This window comes from Neolamprologus multifasciatus, chromosome 13 (genome assembly GCF_963576455.1).
Source record: "Neolamprologus multifasciatus chromosome 13, fNeoMul1.2, whole genome shotgun sequence".
In the NCBI taxonomy this organism is placed as follows: domain Eukaryota; kingdom Metazoa; phylum Chordata; class Actinopteri; order Cichliformes; family Cichlidae; genus Neolamprologus; species Neolamprologus multifasciatus.
In genome coordinates this window covers 17,451,042-17,461,010 of record NC_140451.1, presented here as the reverse complement: position 1 = coordinate 17,461,010, position 9,969 = coordinate 17,451,042, and the positions used below count along the sequence as shown (strand labels likewise).

Below are 9,969 nucleotides of genomic sequence, written 5' to 3'. Positions count from 1 at the left end.
CAGGAGGATGAATTTCATGGTTAGATCCAGGAGCGGAAGCTGTATCACGGATGCTTTCGTAGATATTTCAGGATGTCAGTGGGGTATTTTGAGCTGCTGTTGGCAGGTTTGGGACCACATATGAGGAGGCAGAGCTATTATTTCAGAGAACTGATTGACTCTAGCTGGGTGTCAGAGATAAAACAGTATTATTTTACTTTTTGTATATTGAGTACTGACATGCATTTTGAGTTCTGAGTCACTTGTTGCCAACTGCAGCAGTCTGATTGGTTGTTTGGATAAAAAAAAATGGAAAAATTGTGCTTGGTCTATAAAATAAATGTTGCAAATTTGTCCAGCAAAATTACAAAACCCACACTGAAAACTAACTGAAACTAAACTTAGTTAAAACCATAGGCAGGATAACGACATAGTGACTGTGATGTCACAGTTTTAGGCTCCATAATTTTAAAATCTCCAGCATCAGCATGGATGACGTGAATGAGTTACAAAACAAATTCACCCCACTCAAAGCTGTTATGATGGAAGGAAACTATCCATAGAGGCCTAAAAAAAAGATTTGTCACGCTGTTAATTTGGGCATTTTAGCACTGGAGCCTATCAGGACTGACTCTCTTTTGGAGCCAGCATCAAGTGGAACCTAGAAGAAGTGTAGTTTTTTCCACTCCAGTGTTGGCTTCATTTTTCACCTACAACCCTTTGGTTGTGACCCTCAGTTGAATATATCTAAAATTAGCTGGAGATTACTAATTCAGGTACAAAATAAGAACTGCTACGCCCAATGTGCCGGTGGAGTAAAAACCTTTAAACTTGTAAGTGACCGCAGTGAAATCAAAATAGCTCCCTGTGTGGATTATGCTGACGTGGACACACACATCTGTAGTTTTCTGGTATAAGCCTGAGCACCTTTTTGCCACAGACCTACTCTATCCACTCTGCCATTCTGGTGCCTAGGTTTCTCATTTGTGAGTTTCCTCTTCATTGCCTGCCTCTGTTCCCCTCATGGCTTTTCGAGAGCCATTAACCAAGAGGCTCAGTCTGGTGTGTCTGATGAGGACAGCTGCTGGGTTAAACAACCCATCTGTATCTAAATGATATAATCAGTTCTAATAGAACAGGGACAGATCAGTCCCATAGCTGTCAGCCAACAGGAGGACAAGAGGTCACCTTCAGCACAATTTAGGCACAGTCCACCTGATTGGGAATCCACAAAGAGACATTGCCTGAAGCTGTGAAACTGTCTATTTGTGCAAGTACTGCGTGTGTGTTTGTCTCAACGTGTGTGTGCTCGTATGAGCTATGCATAAAGTGGGAAGAGTGTCATTTGTCTTTCAACAAGCTTACAGAAACTTTTTACCCATGTTCGGTACAGCAGGGCAGCCACAAATTCTGCTCAGAAAATGAAGAGCTGGATGTGGGTTATTGATGAGAAAGTATTTGTGCCCTGCACCTCAAGGGGATTATTCATCAAAAAGTGTCAGTCGAAAGGTTATACAGGCATAAGAGCATGGTAAAGCCGCATCTAAGCAGGGTTGTTAGAGTGACTGCCCCGAGACAGACAGAGAATACATTAATCCCAAAACAGCCATATATCCTGGCAGAGTCTCCTTAAGCAAGGCCCAAACCTACACCTTCCCACTCACTGACAAAAAACAGCACCTAAAAAAAAAATGAGCAGAAAATGTCAAATACCTCCCACTCTCTAATTTCTTACCCTTTTTTTTCTCTCCAACTTGACAGTTCCTCCATTTGCGCTCATGTTACATGTTTCATGAGCCTGATTTGATCCTCACTGAGAGCACTAATAGCAGCTTTGATCATGACAAGTGCAGCACTTATGCTACACTACTATAATCACTAACTCTCCCTAATGTAATCCCTCACTTCTCTTGACACCATCTACACTTTCTTAAGGAGGCTCTCTTAGTCTGCCTATCCAGCAGGGCTGCTGCTGAACTATCCACCCCCCCTCTCAACTCAATTTTCAGAGCTTGCTCTCACGTTCTTGCTGGGCTACTTGAGTGCTTCCACTCTGCTATTTCTGCTGAATGAGTGTGAGTGCAGAAGATCCCGCTCTATATAATGGTGTGGTGGATCACAGCATCTAAAACAGAAAAGAATGAGGTTATGGAAAATGTTTTTTTTCCTCTGCTTATCCATCTCTTTCTGTGTCTCTAGTTCTCTGCCATGTGAGCACAGATCTAGAGGTGAATCAGGGTGAACTGCATCCCACTTACAACAACACAGTGATGAAAGACTAGACACTCAGCAGACTCTGGAGCATTTAGACAAAGCTGACAACGTAAACACAAATGCGCACTACACAAACATCTTTCAGGCAAAAAAGAAAAAAATATGTTAGAGTTGGATTGATTCCTGGAGGGCGCCGAACGTGTCGCCTGAAAGTCTTCCCCTACCAAGCAGCTCATCTATCCTCCATCGCTGTAAACACAACTGTTATGTAAGACACAGAGGACAGCGAGTATGTGCGCGTGTGGAGGAGTGTATGCTAATGTTAGTACTCGCGTACAGTATGTGTGCTCATACGACTTGCTTATTTATGTAATGAATGGTAACTCCAAAGACAGGAGGCCGAACTGGTTGAATTCACACCATCAACCGACAGCTCCTGGGAAATCAGTGGGTGGATGGGTTTGGATCGGTGACAGTAGGCGAAGGAGGGCAGACAGATTGGATTGGGTTCACTCGCGATCACACTTTAATACTCTTATTCTCTCTGTGTCTCTCTGAGGAATTATTTTTCTTCATGTCTTCAAAGAAACTGCACCTGGTCTGAGTGGTTAACTTTTTTTTGCCAACAGTTACCATCTCTTTGGACCTGAGCTTAAAAAAATCATTATCAGTACATACTGGGAAGGTGGGGATACACTTTAGATACATTCAGTGTGCTTTTGCAACAGGTTTAGCAATGAAAAATGACACGATCAAATATTTTAATAGTCACAGTGCCGCTCGCTTATAAGAAGGGAAGAAGGCACTTTCAGAATAGATGGTGGTGCACCTGGAAATGTGGGCAAAAACTGATAATATCCATTATTAGTAAATAATTGTAAATTTACAGTTAATTAAACTTCATGAAAGTGTTATTTGATTGTTAGTGATAATTAAAAATGTAATAATAATGTGACGTATCACAGCTGATAAGGGGGATAACAAACTGGCTCACATAACATTTTACTACTTTGTATTTCTTCATGTCTACCAGATGTTACTGGTGTTTGGTACTAAAGGCTTCACTAGTGATCAGTTAAACTTTTTATCCAGAGTCCTGCATTTGAGACCTTTCCAATTCCTGACAGACTGATCTGGAAAGCCAATGTACTCAGTGGACTCCCGTTCAGCGTGCTTTTACCAGACAAAGAGCCTTGCTCGGAAAACAAAATCAGGTGTGACGCCAGCTCTCCAGTTAAAAGGATGTATTACTTCAGCAAATGGTGGTGAAGGATATTTTTACATCCTGTGTGTTCACCATTAAAATCAGCTGCAAAATCTCCATCGTCTTCCCCTCAGTCTGTCGTAGCACAACCAGGGCTCAAATTCAGCTGTGGCCCCTCCACTGGCACCCTCTGCTGAGCCTCCAGATCCAGTTCCATAACTGTTTGTTTATTTATTTATTGTGGGGCAGAGCATTAAGGTGGGCTCATATAAAAGCAAATGGAAACTTTCCTATGCTAATTTTGTTAAGTTTAAAAGTGTGTTTGACAAGTCTTGATGCATGCTTAATCATCTAGGTAAGGAAATCCCACAAAGTTGATTCTGTTCATCTGGACTCAGCATTTTCAGTCCGAGAAACGTTTTAAACTAGCACCATAGGCCAATGGCCACTCTTTCAATGATGGGGATGGACACATCCTGGGTAGGGAGCAAAGCTGGTTTGAGTGGGGAGTCAAGGAGGCCATTTATGTGAAAAGGGAAAGACCATCATTGAATCAAGGAGAGAGACTAAGAGTACATCTTTTACCATTTTACAATGCTGTCATTGCAGCCATTCCCCAGCTCTCTGTGAATGGTCATGACCATTGATCATTAGTATTTGATCAGTGGTTGTTGATCAATGGTCATGGCAATTTGCATATTAATGATCAAGAAACTGACATCACAGCCCATTGTTCACCAGTGGTTTTAGTCATTATGCAAATATACTCTATATAAGGGTGAGAAAACCTGCAGTCAGCTGAGGCTGAAGGAGTCACTTGGATGAGTGATGAAATGTTTCTCCCACTAAAAACGCTACGTCCAGATGAACAGAATCAACTTTTTGGGATGTGTTTGACAAGGGAACAAAGATTGTTTTGGTGGCCATCATTAGTTAAAAGGCTTTCACACAGTACAGAATGCACAAGGTGTCCTTCGGCATCAGTAACAAGGGACTCTGAGTCATAACAATAATGAGGCTGGTCTCACTCCCAGCCTTTCGGTTATGGCATGTTTCAACACGCAGGGTCACGGCAATGAGCAAGGATTTATTAACACAGACCAGGACACTGTCTTAAACCTTTCCAAGTAGTGCTGAGGCTTAAACATCGAACACCAAACACTGAGGGAAAGGGCAAGTAAACACAGACTGAAGAAGAACATGAACAGTGGTTTCCAGGTTCACAGTGTTGCGATCTACACCATCACACTTATCAAGCAAGTGTCATTAAATAGCAGTTTCGACTTTTTAATAGCCGTCCAATTTATGTTGATGCAATACATGCACACCATAGTTATTAACCATACAATGTTTTATAAACATCAGCTGCAACATTACATACCATACAGATACAATTTATGGATGGTATATTAAACAATAAGGAAACATGAATCATTATTCATATTGTATCGTCACGCAGTGTCACCTTACAGAGAAAAAGTTTGGGGGGATTTCTTTGTGTTTGAAAGATATGAAAGTTATATTAACGGGTAATCTGAATTGATGAGTGTGTGGCTGCCTGTCATTCTGTCAGCCCTGTGTATCCATTATCCATCATGTACCCTCGCACTCACCTCACGACAAGCAGGGATAGGCTCCATAGAATGAGATTAATGTTTGTTAACAGTAAACAAACTATCACAATTATCATTAATTATTGCTGGTTATTAGTACATTTGACCATAAATCTAATAATTAGATCAAATTTAGAAGAAATGTTGGATTACTCCGTTTATGTCCTGCTTTGGGATTTAAGTTTTAGACACTTGACCAGCACATCCTATAAATTATACTTTTTTATATATTGACACTTTCAGTATCAATATATAAAAAAGTAAATGGTAAATGGCCTGTATTTGTATAGCGCTTTACTAGTCCCTAAGGACCCCAAAGCACTTTACACATCCAGTCATCCACCCATTGGTGATGGCAAGCTACATTGTAGCCACAGCCACCCTGGGGCGCACTGACAGAGGCGAGGCTGCCGGACACTGGCGCCACCGGGCCCTCTGACCACCACCAGTAGGCAACGGGTGAAGTGTCTTGCCCAAGGACACAACAACCGAGACTGTCCGAGCCGGGGCTCGAACCGGCAACCTTCCGATTACAAGGCAAACTCCCAACTCTTGAGCCACAATCGCCCCGCATAACTGAAGTTATAGCGTTACATAGAAAAGCATTTTAATAGCACAACCGATAGCCGAAATAGCCTCAACATAAACACTAAAGGCTTTTCACTAAGCTCGTTTTCAGCAAGCAAGCAAAATAAAAACTAGACTACGTTAGGTTAGAATAAAGATCCGATTTATGTGTTTCTTACACTTTACTTGCCAGGCTAACAATAAATTTAACCAGAGTTTATTTCCTCAATGATTTCAGTGACCAGCAGTCCACCTGTCAAGCAATACTTTTCGTCGCTCCCCAGTGATATCCTGATCTCTACGAAACCATAAACACAGCAGCTCAATTCCAAAACTACAAAGAAAAGAACAGCCCTTTGTCTTTTCATTAGTCTCTGTGACAGATGTGTATTTGATGTCTTACAGGGATAAAGAAACAAACAACTCTGTAAAGGTCTTGTCAAAGCAAGAGGTAATGAAAAACATCTAACTCTGTATGTTCACGAGTGTCTATGTGTTTTACTGGAACATGGCAATGACTCATGCTTGTTGTTACAGCTTCTTTCCATATGCCCTCTATGCTGTAACAATAATGCCTTCATTATAATGGATTCCTCTGATTTATTATGTCTTCCCACCAGCTGTCTTCTAACTACAGCTCCCTACTCTCGCCCCACTACATGTGCAATTTTCTGCTCCTTCCGGCCTTGTTCTGGGTTGTTTTCTTATAATACCTTGCCAATTATTCAAAGGCAGGACATATGTTGGTGCAACTTAATATTGCACATGAATAAATAATGAAGCGAAGAAAGTCAAACTTGCACCATCACAGACTTAAACAACATTATTCTGATTTATTCATTTACTTATGGGATATTGCTCCAGGTCAGTTAATTGCTTTCCCTCCTGATGGTTTTTCTATTACATTGTCAATCTTCAATATTCTTTCTTTGTCAACACTGCCATATAACACCTTTCTGCACTATTCCTTTATTGTTTTCTTCTTAAATATAAATCCTGTTTTTCTTTCTCCTGCTGTTCACCTTCTTCTTTTGTTCTGGATGAGTGACAGAAGGCAGTGCTTCACAGGATGAAACATGGAGGGCAGCAGTTGAGAAAAGAAAACTCTCAGTGCTTCAGACGTTTTCTTTATCCATAATATATAGTGTATCTGATATTAAATGCAGCTGTGCTGGCCTTTATTCTTGATTCTCTGAATCTGCTGGTTTCAGTGTGAACTCCTCTGCTGAAAAACCTCACCCAAAGTACTCTACAATGTGAAAAGGCTGCAGCTCCTAAAGTATGCTTTGGGATTTTTTCCTGTCTTATGTTCATTTATCCATTCCCCCTCTTATCGACCCATCTCTGCCAGCCATTTTTTCCCTTTTACACCCACAATCTCTGACTCAATCTTTTCTCTCCCACCCTTTTCTTTCTGCTTTTTAATTGTTGACACACACTTTGGAAGGATGGACAAGGACGAGGGAAGAGGGAGATGAAAATGCAATGGAGGAAATGCAAAAGCAATTAGAGGCAGAAAGACACGGGCGGGCATTCACACAGTGCTCCAAAAAGTAAACCATGAATGATGCACTAAATTACACACACAGTTTGAGCAGTCTGTTGCTCTTATGCTTTATCTCATTCCCCTCTTTTGTTCTTAAATTCTTCAGCACATATAAATGATCTCTGCCTGCTTCTATCTGCAGAAAAGGTATACTAAATGACACACACTCATGCTCAACCAGATCAAGAGAAATGATCCTTCTGATTCCTGCACAAAGAGGGCCAGGAGGTGGTGAGGAAAAGGCTCACCCACTCATGCAGACACACACAAAACATCCTAAGAGGATGTCAGAGAGTTTTACATCATGGTTGATTTAACCAACCTAGAAATTAGCATACACAAGAATGTGAGTTTTTCTTTTTCTTTGGCATTGGCAGATTGCCTGGGGAGAAACAAAATACTCTGACAGCCTGACAAACAAGAATGGATATGGTGAGCTATCACCACAGAAGCAACTTCTATTTTTGTAGTGCTGAGGCGACATGTTTACTGTGATAGATGGCCAAGGACAGATGACTACAGCACTTTATGATAGTACACCTACAGGACAGAAAAACAACATATTTCGTTATTCAGAATGAAAACAGTGGAGCTCAGAATGACAACAACTGTCATTGCATGTGATAGATGCTATAAAGACTTTCCTGCAAGCTTAAGCTTTACACAGCCACTCCCCAACAGGTATATGATGATAACAAAATATTCTGTTAGAATATGATCTCTCTTTTTTTTATCATTGTCCAATGTGTAGATATTACACTATTTGTCGTTCACAACATTTATTCCCCTCAGCCTCACTTGTGTTCTGTGATAGTTTTAAAATGCACAGTAACAGTAAACTAATTTTTTTTTTTACCTATTTAGCTCAAGCATCTTCTAATTTTAAACATGTAAACAGTGTAGTAACAGCATAGAGTAATCTTGTTTTCTTTATCATTAACTTTCTAATTAATATTTAAGAATTCATCCATTTTCTTCTGCTTATCCAGTTTAGGGGGCTGGAGCTAATCCCAGCTGCCATAAGGTGAGAAGTGGGCTACACCCTGGACAGGCTGCCAGTATGTTTGCAGGGCTAACACAGAGACAGACAACCACATTCCCACGTTTGGGCATTTTCCTAACCCCACTATCTGCATGTCTGTGGGAGAAGTCGTAGTACCCACAGAATACCCACTAAATATTGGATGGCAGATAGACGTGCAGTTTTGGACATCTATACAATGTCCAAACTAGGTCCACAATTTGGACGCCCATCCATGATCTAACTTGGATGTCCTTGTGATGTTTATCATTTGAACTTTGGACTTTGGATTTGAATTTTTTTGTTTGTTTGTAACCAGGTTAAATTTCACATTTATTAAAATGTGCTGAAATATTAAAAACATGTAAAGCAATGTAAAATAATAATGGTTAAGTATTTAGAAAGTATTTTATAGTATATTTTGGAATTCCTTTCAAAAGGAGTACAATGTGTTTAATGCGTTTAAAAGAGCATTTCCATTATATATTCATTTTTACAAGAATTTTCTTTTATTGTGAAGAGCTTTGTAAGAGGAAGTACATGTAGTTGTGATCACTACCAGGACTGAAGTTGTGACGAGAAGTTTGTGCCAGTGTGTATGTACGAACTGGACGATCTGCTCAACAGTCTTTGTCGATGTGCAAATTTTTCAAATTGCTTGTGAGAAGCTGGAGACATTTCTCACTTTTGTTTTAGCGTGAAGCGCCCATACCACTCTGCATCATTCCCACAGAACCTTTTCTTCACAGAAAACAAGTCCTCCACCCTCTGGAAACATGAGACTACATGACCTGTAGAAGCAGTATAAAAACGACGTCTAACATGAGTTGAAGTTTAATATTGAAAAGATGTTCACAACAACACATTTTAGCCCGTACACGGAGGTCGTATGAGAGACATCACTGCAATATCACTTTGCGCAGTGGGGAGGAAGCCATGCAGATGTAGGGAGAACATGCAAACTCCCCATAGAAAGGATTTGAACCCATGATCTTCTTGCTGTTGCAAAGGTGCTAATTCATTGTTTTAAAAAATATATTTTGCATCTTTAGTTATAAAAATAATTTTTAAAAAATCTATCAACATGCAAAAAAAGTTGACAGAGTATATTGATTTAGATTAACTGACCACTTGTAGGTACAATTGGCAGAAAAGCCACTGAACCATAAGGATGAGAATGGCCAGACTACTGCAAGCTGTTATGAAGACAACAAGTAAAATAAGCACTTGTTACAATTAAGCTGAGCAGAAGAGCATCTCTGAATGTATGATACGTCAACCTTGGACGCAGATAGGCTTCAGAAGCAGAAGATCAGACTAGATCTCACTCCTTACACCTAAGAATGGGAAACTGAGGATATATAATTCACACAAACTCACCAAAACTGAACAACAGAAGATTAAAATAAAAAAAAACAATGCCACACATACACACACAGACACACGTGTGTGTCTGTTTGAACATAAATCACGCTCATAAATCCTGAATGAAGTTTCTATTTCCTCCTATATCTCTCAGGAGACAAAAGCCAAACACACTTCTACCCAGTTGGCAGTTCACTCGAATCGCAAACACACACACACACACAGACACACACACACAGTCTGCAAATACACAAACTAGAAATAAAAAGAGTGGACTATCAAGGAGAAAAGACAGCAGGGAGCAAGGAGAGGATCCAGTACAAAGGGGCTGACGAAACGTCTTCCTGGCCATAAAAAAATAATGTCTACTTTTAAGGAAAACCTCTTCATTATGAAATACAACCAGCCTGTGAGTATGTGGAGCTTTGTCTGTGATATTCATATGTTTAGTCCCTTAAGC

At 40.3% G+C, this 9,969-nt stretch overlaps 1 protein-coding gene across 2 annotated transcripts in view; it reads right to left on the bottom strand.

Moving 5' to 3' along the window:
- Nucleotides 1–9,969, bottom strand: part of LOC146505359 (A-type potassium channel modulatory protein KCNIP2-like) — a 109,525-nt gene that overhangs the window by 71,343 nt on the left and 28,213 nt on the right. The gene's annotated exons all lie outside the window — the stretch shown is intronic.